The 21574-nt window shown below is 32.0% G+C and overlaps 1 long non-coding RNA gene across 1 annotated transcript; it reads right to left on the minus strand.

Moving 5' to 3' along the window:
- Positions 1–635: 635 nt before the first annotated feature.
- Positions 636–20199, minus strand: LOC118200548 (uncharacterized). Its single transcript, XR_015041407.1, has 4 exons — positions 20061–20199; positions 17323–17420; positions 10921–10963; positions 636–845 (listed from the first exon to the last, which is right to left on the minus strand). It is a non-coding gene; the product is annotated as an uncharacterized LOC118200548 (long non-coding RNA).
- Positions 20200–21574: the final 1375 nt, after the last annotated feature.

A 21574-nucleotide genomic window follows, 5' to 3' on the forward strand; every position in this document is an offset into this window, starting at 1 on the left:
GTATTGCCATTCAAGTATACTGTTAACAAGATTTCAAAGAGAAGTTACTTGATGGTGTCTTAACTTTCAGTAGTATAATACTGTCATTTATTATTAAAAAGATCTACATTTTTTTACTGCTTATAATGAAATTTATTTAATGATAATTGATAATCTGTAAATCCTAGCAGATGGACTTTATAAAGACTTTGATCATAACTGATTACTCGAGAATTTGGTTATGCTATTTTGATTGTTTTAAAAGTAAGATTCTATTTCTTAATCAAAGATATTTTTGAAAAGATATTTGCAGCTCCTATGATCTCAGATTTACATATTCGTTTCTTAAAGAAACAGTACTCGCAATGGTTTCAAAGGTAAGCTAATTTTCATATATAGGCGTGGACACTCAAGTACTGAAATCATAAGAGCTTTGAGGTGAACACATTTATAAAAATAAGAATTTCTAGCTTATTAAAATTAGATGATCTTATACTTAAATTTAAACTGCGAAATACAAATGGTATCTGTAGAGAAAATAAAAACAGTTTGGAATTCTGTTAACTGAATCTTGTTTTGTGATTTTCCTTTAATCTCTTATTTTGGCAAAGATTTATAACACTTTTCCTTTTATAAATTTACAAGCATGAGGAAACTTATATTATCCAATCATTTTATTGTCAGAAGCCTGAAGTCAGAAGTTATTTAACATGTGAACATTTCATGGCTGGGAATGTTACATCCATTATTGGCAAGTGCAATTCCAACCTCCATTTGTGCACTTGCAAAGAGTACCTTCACAGCATCTAATTTTCTCCTCAGAGAAAGCGTGGCATTTGTCCCCTTTCTGAGCGCAAGGGTTCGCTCTAGAACAAAAATAAAATGCACAAATGTTAGGAGAAACTTATGACGATAACAGTAGTAAAAGTAAAGATGTAAAGTAATATTACTAATAAAAGCATGATAATAATAAAAATATAATGACAGTAATAAAAGTATAGCTTTGGGTGAAATAATTCTAACTTATTTCAAGTAAAACTGAATACATGCTTTTAAAATTAAACTAGAATTCAAGTATGCAAACAAGCCCCTCTCTTATGAAAAGTAAATAAATTTAACCTTAAAGTAAAGAGACTTTTTAAGAAACTGGAACTCTTGTGCGGTAAGATTAACTTGGCTTTGTTTCAATTTCTTAGATTTACATCGTTTCAAAAAGTGTATCTTCATTTACGATTTTTACCTTAAGTTGGGGGATCTAGTACGTTTCGCTATCATAAAATGGTAACTAGATTACTTGGTTGTTAGCTTCTTGCAAGAGCTTGAAGATGAACACAACCAGGAAAAAGGTGTAAAAGATCCTTTTATTGATCACAAACTATTTAACAAAAAGCACAGATTTGCACTCGTACAAAGCAACACCGGGCCACTTGCGGTGAAAATTTAAAAGTTAATTTAACGATAAATTTAAATGTAAAAATAACATAAAAATAGGAAAGGTTTCAGATTTTAAATTACGTCTAAAGGTCTTCAGGGGCGTTTTTTCAAAGTTTTGTATGTTACTTTTATTTATTAAATATCATGTTCTACGTACTTGAACAATAAAATTCAGTTCAACAGCAATATCACAGATTAATTTTGAAATGAGCATAACTTTAGAATTTCCGATACAGAGTCTTGCGCGCTGGAGATAAAAATGTCTTTGTTTTCGTACGGTGTTGCCATTGCTCGCTTTGAAATCGTTTAGTTTTTTTAATCAAAAATTCGTTGAAGTAGTACAAAATATGAAGTCGATAATGAAAGAAATTTCATATTCAAATTAGGACTTCTACATGCCCATATTATATGGAAGATTGCGTTATTCAAATTTTTGTGGCTCTAGGTACTGCGGTTTTATCACCATGCGTGAAACATACATACATACATTTATGCAGATTCTTCATTATTTAATTTCTTTAAATATAAGACAGGGTGATACTATATGGTGACAACGATTTGAAAAGTGATACAGCCTTTTAAGATTTCAACCCAAAATGCCAAAACGAAATGAATAGTTCTTCAGGGCAAAATGCCCCTTTGGACTAAAACTTTTTTGTTCTAGTATACGCAATTCAATTTAGTCTAACAAGCTGACTCAGAAACCTGCACGCGCAATATATTGTTTAGACGGCCAAATTTCGTAGCCGCAATTAAGATTAACAGCTGGAGAAAAGCTAGGAAACTTGAGCTTTCACCAGTAAAATCACGCTCTGTCTAACCTTTCCGTTGCAAGAAATTAAATATTCTCGTTCACCTTTTTAATTTACATCTTGGAGAGGAGACGCAAGAAGAAATAAGGGAATTAAGAAAGGCTCACAAAATAAATTAACTTTTAGTAAAAATAAGCAGACCCCTGCAGTGTCATTTTATTTTAATGCAAGACATACCATATTTCTATTGTCTAAGCAACAGAATCAGTGCATTTGTGTCAGTGATGTTAAGTAAAAAATATGAGACAATTCAATAAGCAGAAGTATAACTTATCCTTAAATACAATTGGTTTGAACTGCACGATCTTACTCATAATAACCACGTGTATTCCCTTCCCTAATAGATATAACTGAAAAAATTTCAAAGAACTATGTCAAAGTTTGAAACGTTTCATACAAATCATGCGAAAATCGTGTAATTATATAAAAATGCCGAAAATATAATATAATATAATATAACATACAAAATCCAAAAGCTTTCAGATTTTATATCACGCTCAAAGGAACATGTTAACGTTGTGTGTTACCTTTATTTGTTAAGTATCATGTTCTTCACATTTAAACTGCATAAAATTCAGCTCAACAGCAATATTACGAAATAATTAAAAGCCTCATATCTCTAGAATTTCCTGTAGAATGTCTCGCGAGTGGAGATAAAAATGTTTTTTTTATTTTTATTTTTATTTTTTTTCGTTATTGCTCATTCTGAAATCGTTGAGTTTGTTAATAAAACATTTGTTAAAGGTTTGCAAAATATGAAATAGTTAATAAAATGGAATTCAAAATTCGTTCTTCCAGGTGCCCATAATCGGGTAGAGGATTATGGTATTCAAAATTTGATGTCTTTAGGTATTGTCGTTTTTTCAATATTCCAGAAACATACTTACATTCATGCATATTTTTCATTATTTAATTTCTTTAAATACAATACAGGGCTATTATATTTGGTGGCAGCAATTTAAAAAGTGATTCGCCGTTTATAGTGAAATGCCCAAAATGCCGTTTCGAGACTAATAGCCCTTCTGGTCTACCGCCCATTTGGATTAATAATTTTATATATATCTTAAATGGGTTGTAGAGACTTTAGGTAAATTGGAAAAGCCGAAGAGATGAAAAATGAGCAAACGCCATCGCCGGGAATCGAACCACGGAACTCTGGAATACCGGACCGACGTGCAGAACCACTACACCACGAAGGCACGCTAGGAAAGCGGGTGAAATACCTTATATACTTCCCCTTTTAAAAGGCGACTGGGGTTTTTAGGGGACCCAATCGCCGAGTCCTGGATGGGGAGAAATCCTCATCCATCACCGTTTAAGTTCGTGTTCCACTGTAGATACATTAGGTATTTTTTGGAAGGAAGCAAGATGAAAAATTACAAACCGCCTTCGCCAGTCTAGTTTTTAATATCGGAAATATTAAGGTGTAAGCAATGTGTAATCATATGTAGGCTACATTACTACAGATCTATTACGAAAATTCTTCAATTTAGATATCTGATGTTATAGCATTTTCCATGATGCAGTGCTATTCTGATGCAGACATTCGTTTCCATTATTTTATTTCAGATTATGCTCAAAATCACAGGATATCAGCCGAGCCAGTGATGCTATGTTAGTCAACTACGTGTTTGATGGTACCGCGAGGGGTTACTGTATTCTGTTATACAATGATGCTGTTTCTTCCAAAATAATTGGGTCTACAATTGATAATACGTACTATATATGCACGGAAAAATCCTATCTGTTTGTAGTGTAGCACTCTGACTTATAAAAAAAAAGAAAATAATTCTAAGAAAAAGCAAATAATTCTAAAAGAATTATTATTTTTTTTTTTTAAATTTTATTTTCGACTCCTTTGAAATGGTGATTAAGAAAATTTGTTGACAGATAGATGATTAGTCCTTAGCCACCGAGAAAATGATATTACAAAAGATTCAAAACGCAAAATCCTTGAGAAACAAAAATAAGGTAACATTTTTCCTTTTACTTCCTCTCTTCGTAAAAGAATAAATTTATTAATTAGCCTAATTAATAAAATGGTTTCATAGTTCACTGAGCGTTGAGTGTTAATTAATTGACGTTGCTTTGTAAAAAAGGTTCCCTCGTGCCCATTCGTACGGTATAGGCGAAAATATTTGGCTCATCTGAAGTTAAGGAAAGTGAACAAAATCGATCAAAAATTCTCTTCCTACGCTAATGATAGGAGAGCAGCTTTTAAAAAATGCCTCTTTAATGAATTTCACGGGAGAACTGTCTTTGCATTTGGTGGTGCAATAATAATCGGATAGATTGTCTACGAGACCTATTTATTTAACAATCCGTTTCCCAAGAATTTTCTTTTGTCTTCCGCCGCATGTCATGAGATATTCTAAAAAAATGGAGTTCACTCAAATCATGGACATGATTACGTTTGGAGGATGTATCTCCGAACAAGGTACTTTTCACATCGGCTGTGAAACTGAGAAACCTATCGATAGCGAAATCTTCGTGGCTTACAGTCGCTTAGATGGTAATTGAAATTCCATCATTTAAATTTTTTCTGAGGAGAGATTTTTTATGATTGGCTTCCGAAAGTCTGCAATGGCCTAACTAAGCTAGTGTTCACTGAAGAACAATGGCCACCATTCGCTGTTTTTTTTTTTTTTTTTTTTTTTTTTTTTTTTTTTTTTTTGCGTGGGTAACAACTCCAGAGATGGGTTAAAATATCCTTTAATTCTACCTCAAAACAGAAATAAAGATGTCTCCTCTTGGGCGTATAAGAAGACTGCAATTGGGTTTTAACTTAAAATATAAGACTAACTAACACAAAATAAAGTTAATCAGCCGAAACTGCAAGGAATCAAACTGGCGTAGTTAGCACTTAATTAGGAATCACCAAAGTATACTAGCAGGCACTATTAAGTATGGCGGTAGAAGCTCTAACTAACAGCAACAACGTGGCTGAAAGCCGGAACGTGCTCTCCTACTGAAGTAACTAAGATCTCATTTTAAATGCTAGTTTCTGTCTTATTTGTATAAAGAAGCGTAATACTGAAAAATCATTCTGGTAGGAAAACGTAGGTGCGAAATTAAGAAGGTAAAGGAAAGGCTTGTTCCAAAATAAAAATATCTATTAACAAAATAAAATAAAACTCCTACGCGGTATTTTGAAATATACAATTACTAATATAAAATGACGTGAGGCAGGGTTGCTTTAAACGCCAATTTTATCTGATAATTAAGAAAACTGACAAATAGCGATTATATTGTTAGAAAAAGGGAGATAAAAAAAACGAGGAGGTGATAAAGTAAGTAAAAAGGGAGAAAAGATTTAGTGGAGGCTTGTCGTTTGAGTTTAATATGAATATGAAAAAAAAACTAAAAAAAAAAAAAAATTGAAGAAATATCAAATGATAAATGGAATAGAAATGAAGAGATGAAATATTCAAGTGTGGTGCTCGGACTGATCATGAGGACAAAGAAACGAAGGTAAAGGAACAAGAAAGCAAAAAATGAGGTAGAGGAGAAAGTTTCATGCAGACAGATGGAACTGACATGATTACGTTTGGAGGATATATCTCCGAACAAGGTACTTTTCACATCGGCTGTGAAACTGAGAAACCTATCGATAGCGAAATCTTCGTGGCTTACAACAGGAGCCGCCATCTTTGTTTATGACGAGATGCAACGTTGCTAAAATATTACTTAGCGATAGACGATGGAATTGTGAAATTGAAGCAATTATTATGTTCCTAAAAGTAGTTTAATGATGCGACGTTTATTTCGGATCATAATTTCCGATTGAGTATTTCATAAATGATAAAAAACTTTTTCATCATCAAGATGTAAAAGGTTTCTAGCAAGTAATTTCTTAATGTAAGATACAAGGCTATGCATTTTTTACCTCATTTGCAAGTATTAACTAAACCTAATAGCGTAATTTTTTCCTGCTTAAAAGAATTCATATATTAATAATACTAGTATTAGTTTTGTGCTCTCTGACACACCCGAAAAGGTTAAATTAAAGTGTTTTTGCACTAATTCTAGCTTTCTACTGTTATTAATACTTCAGCTTTTATACTAGGTTCAGCTACCTAGATCTAGACATTCCTCGAGCATGGAATGGGCAAAGCGCTTTATACAAATAAGCTAAATTTTGCATGGAACTTCAAGTTGTGTGTTTGAATTGAGTTACATTCTAAATTCTCCTATTAAAATGAATGCTTTATTGTTTCTATAAATTTGTAATAAAAAAATATTAAAACTTTTTACATGAAACATATAATAATTTTACAACGTTTTATTATTCAAACAGTATTCAGCTTTTTATATCATTTTTTATTTCTTTGTTAACTTACATAATGATTTCAAATTAATTAAATAAATTAAGTTATAAGAATTTTACGTTATTCATAATGTTATTTTTTTTTTCTCTGCGTCATGTACTTACTTAAAATGGACGCTTTACTGAAAATCTAATTATCAACAGTGTGATTATATTTTTCTGTACATGACGTAATCAAATTATTATCCTACTTTTATGGGAATGAATAATTATATATATGGAGAGAGAAAGAGAGATAATAAAGTAAAATTATTACCATAAAAATCTTCTGGATTTATGGCTAACACAATATTTCTAATTATTAAAGAAAAATAAAGATGAAGATAAATTTCAAATTCCTTAGACGCATATAAGAAAAGCATTCAACTATCTGTGGCAAAGATTGGCTTTTGAGTAAAAGATTCAATATCTACAATAATTTCAAAATAAATTAAATTCATGAAAAACATTAAAATTTAAAAATGATGTAGCAGAATTATCATCATCGAATTCATAATGTTTTCAGTTGGATAAAATCTGACAGTGAGGCAACAAACCTATATCTGCCCTACTATGTATATTTTTGTCCATCCTAAATTAGCAGAAATAACTAAATTTTTATACTAAATTTATTTATTCCTCTGAAATTAATGGGGCCCACCAGTGGCCGAGCGGTAAAGTCGCTGAACACTGGTAGTTCTGTCCGAGGTTCGAATCCCGCGAAAGGGCTGGCTGCATGGGCCTTTCGTGGTTTTCCCCATGTGTAACGTGTATACGAGCCAGTTTTCCTTAGAAAGCCCTCCACGAAGGCATCCCTCCCCTTAGGCAGATAGCCCTAGTGTGCTTTGCCATAATTAAATACACACACACTCAAATTAATGACGCCACCCCTACACATCAACTTTATCAAACCGTAAGTAGAAGCAATATTCAAAATGAAATATAACGGAAAAGACACTTTTACATGGGGTTAAAATGCACAAAAAATTTACCAAAATCGCGCAAACAAAAATTTTTGTTTTAAATGCTTTAAATCCATCCAATATTGAATTTGAAACAGACAACATGAAAAATCCAAAAAGCAGAAGTCTAGTGGCAAATCTCAAATGGGAGAACAAAGCATGCCAAAACTGAAAATGAAAAACATATATTTAACGTCTTCGCTGCATCGTTATCAAGGGTTTGGTGCTACGGAAGAAATAAATAAAAAATAACCAGTTTCTAAACTGACACGGACACAAATTAAAATGTAAAAGTCAAAAATAATCTTAGGAAAAGTAACCTTAGAAAACAATCAACGTAATATGTGTTTTACCAACCCTACTTCTATGGTCAGAAGTGCAAAAATTGCAGAATCAAAAAAGGAGACAAATTCAAAACGATTGCGAAATATTAGACATTTTTAAAAAAATGAGTGGATTGAGTACAATAATAAGTCTTGAAAAAATAATAATCCAACACTTGAAAAACAAAACTATATGCAATTTTTTAAAATTCAAAATTGAAAACACAGAAGTAAATGCGAATTTTGAAAACATGCAGGCCGGATTAAAAAAATAAAAGATAATTCAGAAATAAGTAAAACGGCTTAAAGCTTTTTTAATTAATTAATTTAAAATTAGTATTTAGAAAAATTAATAAATACTTTTAGTAAACAATTTTTAAATATTTTTAATTAATTTAAAATTAATCCCCGATGAAGAAAAATGCAGCTTTGTGATAGTCTACATAGTTGAAAATTTGCATAAACCGACGGAATATTTAAATATACTAATGCAAGTTTATGTAATAAAGCAGCACCATTCAGTTTATAAAAGAAGGATTAAGACGCCGAATAGCATCACGAATGTGAACTATGTTCAACATGCATCTCATTTTAACTCAGCACACATAACTTTTGAAGCTCTTTCCACCAAGCGGATGAAACTGCCATTCTTTATGGGTTTAGAAGTCACAACAGCTATGTAAGGGTCCTTTATCATTCAAGGCATTAAAATGCTTGATTCAGAAATTTGTAGGATCCTTACTTATTCAGACTGATAAGGGGCGAAAACCTGAGTCAGAACAAAGAGGTACTCATGCCGAGACTGCAGCCATTTGACAACATCGATAAGACTATTGCTGATAGTAGCTGTCCAGGTTACGAGCGCAAAAACTGGATTCAAATTTTTCAGCGGTATGGAAAAATCTGGAAAGTTCTCACTTCTACAGTTTGTCTTATCATAAAAAACCTCTCGCCATTTAGTCTACAGCCGTCTGTTGCCGTAGAAACGAGCCTTTACCCATTTTCCGTAGAGGTGTCTTGAAGACGAATGATAACTCTTTTCCCCTCAGCCAAGAGTCACCAAAAACAAAATAACAATAAAGCAAGTCTTGGCTCGCCCCTATTTGAAATATACTAGCCTTGTTGCTGTGCCGACCGTCACCAGCCATACACTGTGGCGGGAGTGTTCTTCTCGTAGACAGACAGTACTTATACGAGATATGGCGCGCGCAGTAATTAAAGCACAACGATTATGATAAACAAGTGGCATTTCCACTAAGACCAGTTATTTGAAAGATACTTAATCATTCAATGATTTGAAAACACTAACACATAAGACCTTTGCGTCCTGATAAAATGTATGTCTAATACGTATCATAGTTATTATGCAGCTTTCTGTTTCAAACTGACTGAACTGCTTTAAGACTAATTATGTATCTTCTTCCTTTCAGAAGATGTGGTAATCTTATATTTAATTTTACAACGATTACAAAGAACATTACTAATGAGACCCGAGTTCGGATCTTGGCGAATGGTTTATCTGCATAGGAGTTTTCGTGTTTTTTCTGCATGTGTAACGTGAATTTCACCCTTTAGCCAGATAGTTCTAGTGCGCTCTGTCATAATCCAAGCAGTCATCAACCTAACCTGAAAACTATACATCGATGTGCCTGAACTTGCAGTTAGAAAAGCCATAGCCTTCGGTATTTGGTTACAATTAGCAATAACGTGTAGCATGTCTTCTTATGTTGGACTGCGAAGTCATCTCTGAGAAAATACAATAGATATATGACAACCACTGAAGTATGGAAACAAAACCAAGTATCACGCTGAAATACTTTGTCTTGCTTCTGTACTTCAAGGATGAAAGCATTTCAAAGAGCATAATGTGCCAAAGATGGAAAACAGACGTTCTACTAAGATTTTGGTTATATTAGTTATGGATGTTTATATTGTTAATTTATAGACAAGCTATGCAAAACATCTTAAAGATACATTTGAGAAAAACTATGAGGATTAAAGGACCACATTCGTTGAAGAAGCAGTGGTCTTGCTCCAGAATAATACCTGGTCGCGTAATATTATTTGAGTCATTCTTTGAATCCAAACAAAGACAATTACAATACCTTCCATATTTCCCCACATTCACGTGACAAATGAATGGACAGAACTGCTCTTCCGATGGGCAAAAGTAAAATGCTAAAGCCTGTATACTAAAATAGATGTCACAAAATACTATTTTTAATATTTTGTATCGTTAACGAAACTATGAAAATTTAAATTTTGATGCTAAATTTTCTACTTTAAAAATACAGTTTAGTAAATGTTCCTTGAGGCGACTAATTTTGAGAAATTTGAAAGTGTTTAATCACGTTATATAACTTCATTTGACTTAACTATATTAAGTTTTATTTGCTTTCTGATCTTACATAGTTAAACACTGCTTTTACAGAAAGAGGAAAATAGTACCTTTTCTGGTCTATTATATTTCATTTAGAATTCTTGCTCTTAAATTCTGAAAAAATTAAAAAATTTGGAAATTATTTCAAAAAATTTTTTAATTAATTAAAAGTAACAAACTAGAAGTAGATATTTAGGATACTGTAAACATTCACCAAAATTACGGAAAGTAAAATTTTGGTAATTAATAAAATGAAGGCTAGATGTTCTTCAAAGTTAAATTGGAATTACTTAATTTACTCAGAGTATGAATTTGCTTTTTATTTCCAACGTATCATATCAGCTCGTATCAGCTTTGACGGATTTATTTAGGATATCTTTTTATAAATTTATAGGACTTTTTATAAATTTATAATTTTAAGATAATAATGTTGCTATTGGGTTTCTTAAAATATGTGTAGAAATTTTAACTAATGACGCTTTATTTTTCGTATTTATTTTATTCAGTAACATTTATAAAATATTCCATGTCTACCTTCTGAAAAAAATACAAACATTTATGATATTATCATAAAATAATTAATTAAATAAATTAATGAAATATACTCATTAAGTGTACTCGTATTACACGTTTCCCCTAATTTATCACATTTATATATCATGTATTATGATTATATAATACCAGAACAGATATATAAAATGTTTTAACTGATTTTCATATTTACCTCTCCATTTGCTTCATTTCAGAGTTTTCTAGTTGGCTTTCATCTATATAAAAAAAGAAAAAGTCATATTAAATTATAATTTCTTTTATGTTTTCAATACTAGATATGTCCCCAAATGAAATGGATGTTTAATCATTTAAATACACAGTAGGGCTATTTTTTAATCTGCTGTTAAAAAAACCTAACGCCTTTGAAATTTTTTATTGAGCTTAAATGTGGTTCATAAAAGGCATTAAATTAAATAAATATTAAAATTAAAATCTCTGAGATCTTAATGCACTCATCATCAAATCCACTTGAAAATTTGAACTTCGTATCTTTGTCCATATTGGCAATAGTATAGAAAGATTGAATGGTTAAATATTATCGCTCGAGTAATAAAGCATGCATAAATTGATATGAAACATTTAAAGGTAACAGTCATCTCTTCCTACACTCATTCGATTGTTAACACAGGACGATTATTCTCACAATGTCGTTCCTTATAACCAAATGCTACTATTGAATCAGAATTGCATATAAAGACCATGTTTTTTCTTCTCTCGAATTTCTCTAAAAAATGAGTTTGCCATAGCTGATAATTTTATCCTAAGTAAAATTTAACAAAATATTTTTAGAGAGAAATGAGTCAAAAATGAATTACGTAAAAGACAAGATAACAAAGCCTATCTTGCTTTTACTTATATTCACTGTTAATCCTAACTTTACATTACATACGAGGGAAACAATATTTCATTCAGTTACTGATGAAGAATTTGGAAATTTTTTTGAATTATCAATTTCGCTGAAATATTCAGGTAGTTTTGCATTAATTTAATGGAAAGTATTTTGAAATTCGTCTAAACAACATTTATTCTAAACAACATTTATTTAAAGAATAAAATCTTTCAATCAGGCAAGGATACAAATGTCTGAATGTGAATTTTATTTGCATCAATAATGCTCTCATATTTGAACTATCAGAAATAAAGTAGTAACATATATATATATAGAAAGCTTTATTAAGAAATTGTCAAGCATCCTTTACTACAAACATGCACAAAATTAAGAGAACTTGCAAATTATGTCTATTTCTACGAAACGTATTGAACCAAATTCATTAATTACGCCTTGAAAAATTAGGCAAGTATTGAGAGTCAACTACATAGACTTAGGACCACGTAAAATAAAAATATGTGGAGGGAATATAAACTCACAGGGCGTTTTCAGCGATTTCTATGCTCGTACTCATTCACGACATTCGCCGTATGCCTCGTTAAGATTTGAGTACTTTTTATACGGCATCTGGTAAAATGAGTAGCCAGGGACATTGGGATGACATAATGACATGTACAGCTTTCGGTAGCTTGGACGCAAGCCAATCACAGGCGCAGGCGACTACATAGCTCAATGCAACGCAAAGTATCATTTGCAATTTGTGGAAACATTTTCAGGGTACTTAATTCATATGGAGGATACATAAAACAGATCAACTATGATTCCCACCGACGACTTATTTGGCACTTTCTTCGAGGAGACACAGGACTGCTACATATTTACGTGAGTGTACAGTTCTCACATGAGTTGTATGCTGCCACTGACACCACTGACTGAGTTTCACGGTCTACGGTTCCCCGAATTTATCAGGAGATCTTACAGCCATATGTTTGACGCTTCAGAGGCGCAATTCGTCCTAGGTTCCTATTAATGGACCACAACGCTCATCCACATAGGGCTCAGCTTACCGACGAATTCGTAGACTGTAAGAATATTTACCGCATGCATTGGCCAGCCAAATCCTTAATCCTATAGAGCAGTGGTGCGCAAACTAGGGGTCGCCAGAAGTTTTTTTGGGGTCGCCAAATTTTTATGAAATGCATTATGCCTGCATGCTGCATACCATACAGTGTACATATAAAGAGTGAAGCGCCGTCACTCACTGTTTAATTGCAATTTCATGCTGTCCGCTCTTTCTTTGACTGTAGCGCCCTCTTCGCGGTAATTCGCCAGTTTTACTGAAAAGCGCCTATTTGACTAGACGTTAATTGCAGGGAAAGGGGGAAAATTCGGTTCCGTGATCAGCCAATCAGATGGCGAAGTACGCGAGGTATCTGATAGACTGAAGACGTGAAGTGTTCTCATGAAGTTGTAGCATGCAGCAGTTGGCACAATTGTTTTAGTTTGTTTTCGAGTTTTATCATGTGACGTTGTGTAATTATGATATTTATAATTTTATCGGGCTTTGCTACTCTTTGTTAACAGGTATGTACTATCATTAGAGAAAGATCTCTGTTAATTTTATTGAATTTCTCGGAAAAAAATGATAAAATTTTATATATTATTTGTTTTAGTTTAAATAATTTAACCCCTATCTTCATAATGGATAAATGGGTAATACGTACACCAGATACATCTTCAGCTAACATACGAAAAAATACTGATGAGGAGTCGCAAAATACTGAACTAAATTCCCGATCTAAAAAAATAAGAAAATACAATGACGAATTTATTAAGTATGGTTTTACATTTTGTGTTGTTGATGATGAAGAACGCCCGATATGTGTCATTTGCAACGAAAAATTAGCAAATGAGAGCATGAAACCAGCTAAATGAAAAAAGCACTTGGAAACTAAACATAAAAATCTTCAAAATAAACATGCCGATTTTTTTCAAAAACGAGCTGAAAATCTGAAAATTCAAAGTGCACATTTAAAGAAATTTACAACAATACCTCAGAAAGCATTACGAAGTTCTTTAGAAGTTTCTTATCTAAAAGGAAAAACAATGAAACCCCATACAATTGGAGAATCCCTTATCCTTCCTGCAGCATTTAAGATGACATCAATTATGCATGGCGATAAATATGGATATGAACTAAAAACAATACCATTATCAAGAGATACCGTATCTCTGCAGATTTCCGAAATGTCACGAAATATCGAGTCAGAAGTCATAAAACGCATACAAAATTCATCTGTATTTGCTTTACAACTGGACGAGACTACCGATATTACTAAAATGTCACAACTAATTATTTACGTTAGGTTTATTTTTAATGAAGATATAACAGAAACGTTTTTATGTTGCAAAAGTTTGGAAGGAAAAACAACTGGAGGAAAAATATTCGAAGTAATAAATGAATATTTTGAAACAAAGTCCCTTACCTGAGCAAACTGCGTTGCGGTTTGTACTGATGGTGCTGCAGCATTAACAGGTTCGAATAAGAAGAAAAATATTCGAAGTAATAAATGAATATTTTGAAACAAAGTCCCTTACCTGGGCAAACTGTGTTGCGGTTTGTGCTGATGGTGCTGCAGCATTAACAGGTTCGAATAAAGGGCTCAGAGGCTTTATTCAGAAGTTGGCGCCTCATATGGTATTTAATCACTGCATGATTCATCGGCAAACTCTTGTTGCAAAAGGTATGGATGAAGAGTTGCACAACATATTACAAAACGCTGTTAGTTCAATTAACTACATTAAATGCAACAGCCACAAGAGCCGTCTCTTTTCAATACTTTGCAATGAGATGGGCTCAACGTGTGAGAGATTACTGTTACATACCGAAGTCAGATGGCTTCGGAGTCAGATACTACGACGGATATTTGATTTGTAAATGAAGTGTACATGTTTTTAATCGAAAAGAAACATAGATTGGCAAGTTATTATATCAATGAAGTTTGGCTAGGGAAGCTGAGCTATTTAGTTGATATTTTCGAAAAACTTAACGACTTAAATTTGAGCTTGCAGGGTGAGAATTCAACTATCATAACTTCAGCCAGTAAAATTCAAGCTTTTAAGAATAAGCTTAGTCTCTGGCAAACTGAACTGAATAAAAACAACACCGACATGTTCCCTTGCTTTAACGATTTTATCAAGGAAAATAATATAGATATATTTACATTTAAAAACATCATTTCCAATCACATTGAAAAGTTAAAGGAAAATTTTTCGAGAAGATTCGAGGATTTTCCTGAAAACGATCTTGGTTGATTTCGTGATCCATTTTCCTTTGACATATGCAGTTCAACTCTTCAAATTAGTGAGAAATAGCAATTGATAGATCTAATTAGTGATTATACTCTTCTAAATCAATTTAAGACTCAGCTTTGCCAAAAATTTTGGCTATCCGTGGAAAAACAATATCCCGTTTTATGCAAGAATGCCATCAAAGTGTTAATACAATTTGCATCAACGTATTTATGCGAAACTGGATTTAGCAAACTAGTTTCAATAAAAACTAAATACCACTCGCGTTTAAACCCTGACGATGATATGCGAATTGCAATTAGCAACATACATCCAAACATCGATGAGATAATTAGAAACTTGCAGCCACATACATCTCATTAAAATGCAATTTACTGTTTTTTGTGTTATACAAAAAGTATTTTCTTAAAATTATAAATAAAATTAATATGAGTCAGATATGATGATGTTTTTATTCGATAAAACGAAAGAAATGCGCGAAATATACATCGCAATAATAAATTCGCTCGGCCCACCAGCGGCCGAGCGGTAAAGTCGCTGAACACTGGTAGTTCGGTCCGAGGTTCGAATCCCGCGAACGGGCTGGCTACATGGGTGTTTTCGTGGTTTTCCCCATGTGTAACGTGTATACGAGCCAGTTTCCCTTAGAAAGTCCTCCACGAAGGTATCCCTCCCCTTAGGCAGATAGCCCTAGTGTGCTTTGCCATAATTAAATACACCACACCACTACATCGTATTTGTGAACATTTATCTCTAGGGGTCGCCAACAATTTTCTCTCCACAAAAGGGGTCGCAGTCGAAAAACGTTTGCGCACCACTGCTATAGAGCATATCTGGAACACTCTTAGGAGAGCAATATCATCTGGCCATCCCCTTCCGAGACCATCCCGGAATTGAAAAATTATTTTCTGCAGCAGTGGGATCGACTGCCATGGGGACTCCTCAACTTCCTCCTGGGTAGTATGTCATCACGCTGCGGGACATGTCTGGCTGTCACAGGCGACAATCCCTCATATTAGACTAATTTTCAGTTCGACAGCTGATCATTTTCAGGTCAATGTGGATTTTAGTCATATCTGCACTATGAGCTTCACTGCTAATCATGCATATATGGCTTTTGAAAAGGTACCTCTCTTTCATATTAAATTTGATTAAAAATTGCCCGTTATTTTTTGATATATTTGACATAATATGCTAACGAATATGAATAAAGAGCCCTGTATTTTCACGAAAATATATCTTATTAATTAGAAGGTATTTCCCGATATATTGGGAACATATTTTCTACTGCAAGAACAGCGTCCCCCCAAAATAATATCTTTAAATGGGGATATAATGGAATTTCAATCTGTTTTTTCACCTTAGATTCGAAGCGGAAGGATATCAATCGCTAGATATCATTTCACGGGCAACATAAAAATTTAGTCAATTGAGAAACATACCGAGTATTTTCTATCAGATGATATCCAAATTTATTGCATAAGAGAAATGTAACATTTATGGCCTGTAGATGCATAGCAGTTTTTAAATATAATTCAAGTATTAGATTCTTAAAATTCTACAGTAATCATTAAAAGTTAAACTGTTATAATACTGAATCTTTTCATTCAAGTCATCCTAATTCATTCAAAAACTATTTCTCATCAACTTTTAGTCAAGTACTACTCTTCCCTCTTCATTCAAGAACTCTCTAATAAAAAACTATACTCTTATTCTAAACTCTTTACAAAACTAGTATTCTTAGCCCCTACTATTCTCATACATTATGTAGATCATTTTCAAAATGTTTAATGATCCCAATATTTACTTACGTATTTATTTAGATATTTTGTATATGTATATACAAATGTTTATTTTTTTAAAATTTTTATTATATAATTCTCAAAATTCTGATACTATATTGACTTCATATATAACAACACAACATTGTACTTAGGCATTTATCTAATTCTAGATATTTAATTTTTATTTATTGTAATCTATTTATGTATTTATATATTTATTTCTTAATATTTAATTTTTATTACGTAATTTTCAAAATTATGAAACTTTACTGAATTTTATATATAACAGCACAGTTGGTAGATGATTCCATCAGTTGAGCATAAAAGCTGAATGGCTTACAGGGGGTGCAGCTGCTCATCTAATGGTAAATAAATAATGCAGATTCTAGTTTTACGTCTACATATGAATTCGTATCAGTTATTCAAAGAGTTAGAACTCATTTATTTAATACCAGAAAATATTTTTTTCATAAATTCATAAAAATAGCCATTTTGAGATAGAAACACATTTTTAAAATACCTTATTCTTAAATAAAATATTGTTACGTGAACAAATTGCATAGAAAAAATATACTTAGATTAATCAAGATGCCTTCCTTTTTATAGAAAAAAAATAATTTTTGCACTATGTGTTTTTGCATTATCTTACCTCCAGCATTAGAGGGCATTGCAGCAGAAACTACGACGAATACAACAGCAAGTATCATAAAAGACTTAAAGAAGTTCATTTTTCAAAGATTTCGTTTCCTAAAACAAGAAATAAGCGAGATTAATAAGTAATTCTTAAAATATTTACAAGATGTAATTTAAAAGTAATAGTAAAAAAAAGTGCTTGAAACAACCAAATAAGTACTAATTCAAGCCACAAGATACCCGTAAAATGTCTTATGTATACGAGGTGCAGATCTTTGATGAAAACGGTTAATTATTCTGCCGATTAATGAACGTCACGATTATTCTTCATCTTCATCTCCATTTAATGAATTTCACAGTTCATTAAATTTATTATTGCGGTTTTGTCAATTATGGCGAATAGTTCTTAATTAGCGGTAGTTTGTGTCATGAATACATGAATTCTGTAAGATTTATTTTGATTTTGTCCAATAAATAACTTAACTTGATAAATAACTTAGCAATCGCTGTTTGTACCTAAGTAAATTGCGTCAGGAGATAATTTTTTGCTTTCGAATGGTAAATGAAACGCCACGACTTTCGAATGCTACAACCTTTTAATGTGTTTTCATAACAACTGTGAGCTTCAAGTAATAAAATCAACAATCAATATTAAAACCAATAATCGCTATGTAATACACAGTGAATTACATACATATCAGTTAAGTATTAAAATTAAAAGATACTAAGATTAAACGTGAAACACTACTTTCATCACTTCTCTTTCAAATTATTAACTTTCTGCGAAGAAAAAATTTGATAACTTTTGAAATATGCCGAATGACATAAAGTAACATACCTCCGGACAAAAGATTCGATTTTAGAAATAGAAAAGCATTTACATTATTTTCCTAGGATGAAGCTAATAGATTTTAAAGATACTCAGATAAAATCTTCATTATATAGTTAAATTCTAAGGGGAGAAACTCATATAATGCTTGCTGTAAAATTAGCTGCAAGTGCATCCTTAAATGCCTAACGTTAAATTTTAGAACTACGGTCGCTCAGTAGATTCTGCTATCATAATATTTAGAAAACACCATGGCAAGGGACTTCAAGGGTCCTACTAATACGATGCCTTCACTTATGAATTTTACAAACTGTAACAACATTTTATAACTGAAATAACCTCATGGACACCTACCTCTTTAGTATTATTATTACAATTCATTATAACATTGTGTTCCCATTACTTATTATAGTTATCTATCTATGTTTATCTGTATACTAATCATGTTTGTATGTTACGTTTTTACACCAAAACAGATGTTCAATTCAATTTGTGAATTTCATATTGTGTTGAGACTGTATTGTAATCTTGTTATCTTTATCTGAATCAGTAGTTTCAGTAAATATTGGATGCGGAGCGCTCGATGGGTTTGCACGATGTTCCATAGTAGGTAAACTCTTTAGATCATTTGGAAAGCTTCGGTTGCCTATTTTCTCAACCTTTCTTTGTAAATTCCTGCATTTTTCTAAGAGCGAGTTAGTATGGAAAGGCACCAGTTGGATCATGGTATATCACTGGTGTTCCCATACTTTTACCTGTACCTGCACTTACATGCTTCTATATGTTATGGCAAATACTACACTTTCTAAAATAAAACTGTTCCTCATAATAAGTCTATTGCCTGAGTTCTAAAAGCATATGCTGTTTCTCCAACTATCCTGACATACTAGGAAAAAGGACTTAACAGATCACATCTTTCCCTTACCAGTTTGCAGCGGATTTTAATATACTCGGCTTAAAGAAGGCATAATGCAATCCGTTATTAACAGGGTTATATGAGAAGGTCATATAAGTACATCGGCTTCTGTAGCTTAATTCTTCTCAATTCATTTTGTTTTATTTTTTTTTCACTGATGACACTTGAAATTACTGCATTGAGACTCTATGTAATCTGCGCCACTTTCTCCTTTGGTCTATTTGTACCAAGCAGGACAGCCTGTACTGATCACATTTATTAATTTATTAAAGATTGTACTGATCATGTTTGTTAATTTATTAAGTATTATTAATTTATTAATATCACATTTATTAAAAATGTAGCATTTGTTGACAGACATAACAAAAAAATATTTTATGAGATTATTTCAAAATATTCTGGACAATTCTTATTTTTAGAAGTAGCGAAAACCATCTACCCGATGGTGAAATTGCTAGCCAGAGAAAATTTCTACACAACCACATTTACTCACCCTATTCAACACAGATAATCTTTGGGAAGTCCATGTATTCCTCTAATTACACAACTTTAGTTTTGCTTATGATCCATTCCTTATGGGATTGCTTCCAAGCGCTTTTCATCACAGCCATTTCTAATGTTTCGTCTGTCTAGTTTCGTTTAATACATTCATAGTTTTTTGTAAATATATTTTAATTTTAACAGCAGTACAATCTTTTCCGGGAATAATAGATTAGTCATGTATTTTTCGTATACATAAGTGGACTTTAGAAATCTGATTAAATGCATGAAGTTTTTTGTATCGCCTTTTTAACCTAACTATACTTTTTCAAACAAGTGAGTAAAAACACTACCTTAAGTTGCTATCTAAATCGGGCATTTATATGTTTCAAGCATTAGATTATAAATTTTGAAATATATTAACTGGATCTAATCTAATTCAAGAAAATAATCTCATAGATTAGGAATACTGTTAAAGAAACACCGGAAATCAACGGATGCAAGAATAAGAGATAAGAATTTGACTTACTAGTTGAAAATTCTAAAAAATTATTGCTCCTCGTTCGCTGAAGAACAGCTCATTTATAAAGTGGAGCGGATTTATATCATTTACAGGAAAAGATATATTTTGACCTAGCGACATCTGTTGCAATTATATTGATTGGTACGAGGATAGACATATTTCATTTCCTGCAATGATATGAAATTTATGCCCTTGAAGTGACTAAAAATATTTAATAATTGCAGGTGAAATCTGTCAACTGATTCAAAGACTTGATAATCTGATGATTGAAATTTAAGGAAGCTTTCAGCTTTGCCTTGCATATATGCCAATAACCGAATGAAGAATTTATCAGAATCAACGTTTATAAGAGGAATTCTAAGCCTGTGATATTATTTTATTTTTTTTTCATCCCACGAACTTCAAATGTTTTCTTACTCAAATTCATTTTCAGTGTGTATTTGCACTATTGTTCAATTCTCTAACTAGTAATATATTTATGCATGTTTGTTTAACTTCGACTGAAAAATTCAAAACATATTTACATTTACGATGCGCTTGTCAACAATAATATAAGGACAGTAATCACGTTTATAGGAATAAAAATTTTTTATTACACAGTGGAACGGAGTGGCTGCATGTGGAATGTAGATATAAACTATCTTTTCTTATGAAATCCTTCATTAAAAGAAGTTCTTGAAAGGTTCATGCTTGTAAAGTTATTTCAGCTGACCTGAATTTCATCGACATGAAGTTTAGTACCTCCCCTATTACTTGATGCTTCGAATTATGAAAACTAATGCTAAAATAAATTATAAAATGAATCAGTCACATTTTCTTTTTTATTAATTATTGGTTTAATAAATAAATGGTTCCAAAATTGTTTCTTTGCGTTAACATTAGAAGCCATCTTTATGCACTGAATTTCGTAAGAAATTCGCTTTGACGAGAAAACTATACTGTCTGTAATTAAGAGCCAAAAATATTATCAGCAGTCAAAATCCATGAAGACTTTACATTTTAAATCATTGCCGAACAAATACATTTAAAATTTATTACATTTTAAATCACTGACGAACTCAGTTGTTTTCCTATTCATATTATAGTAATTATTCAAATTTTTAGAAAAACGTAATTTATAACAGGGAATTTTTACTGCTTTATTAAAGTAAACTCATATATAAAAAATAATAATTACGAGCGAACAATTGCACAAAATAGAGTAAAGAGGAATTTTATGAGATATTAAGTATAGATTACAAAAGCTGTGAATTTCAAAATCTCATGACTTATGCAGCATCTAATTTTAGTAATTAAAAGCAATTATGTGGTGTAAATGTCATAACTACCCAACAAAAGAAAAAGTATCCCGGCACCTTGTGGTGCGATTTCGGAAAGTCCTGAGGCACAAACTGGTAGGCCAAAACATTATGACCATCTCCACATTTTTTCAATGAACTCGTTTTGATAACGTGGAGGGACGTGAATAAGTGGGAAGGGAATTTAATTGCTTCTGGAGAAAGTAAAACGTCATTCTTTCA

Source organism: Stegodyphus dumicola, chromosome 5, assembly GCF_044657685.1.
Source record: "Stegodyphus dumicola isolate Sdum_Otavi_A_Nest chromosome 5, ASM4465768v1".
In the NCBI taxonomy this organism is placed as follows: domain Eukaryota; kingdom Metazoa; phylum Arthropoda; class Arachnida; order Araneae; family Eresidae; genus Stegodyphus; species Stegodyphus dumicola.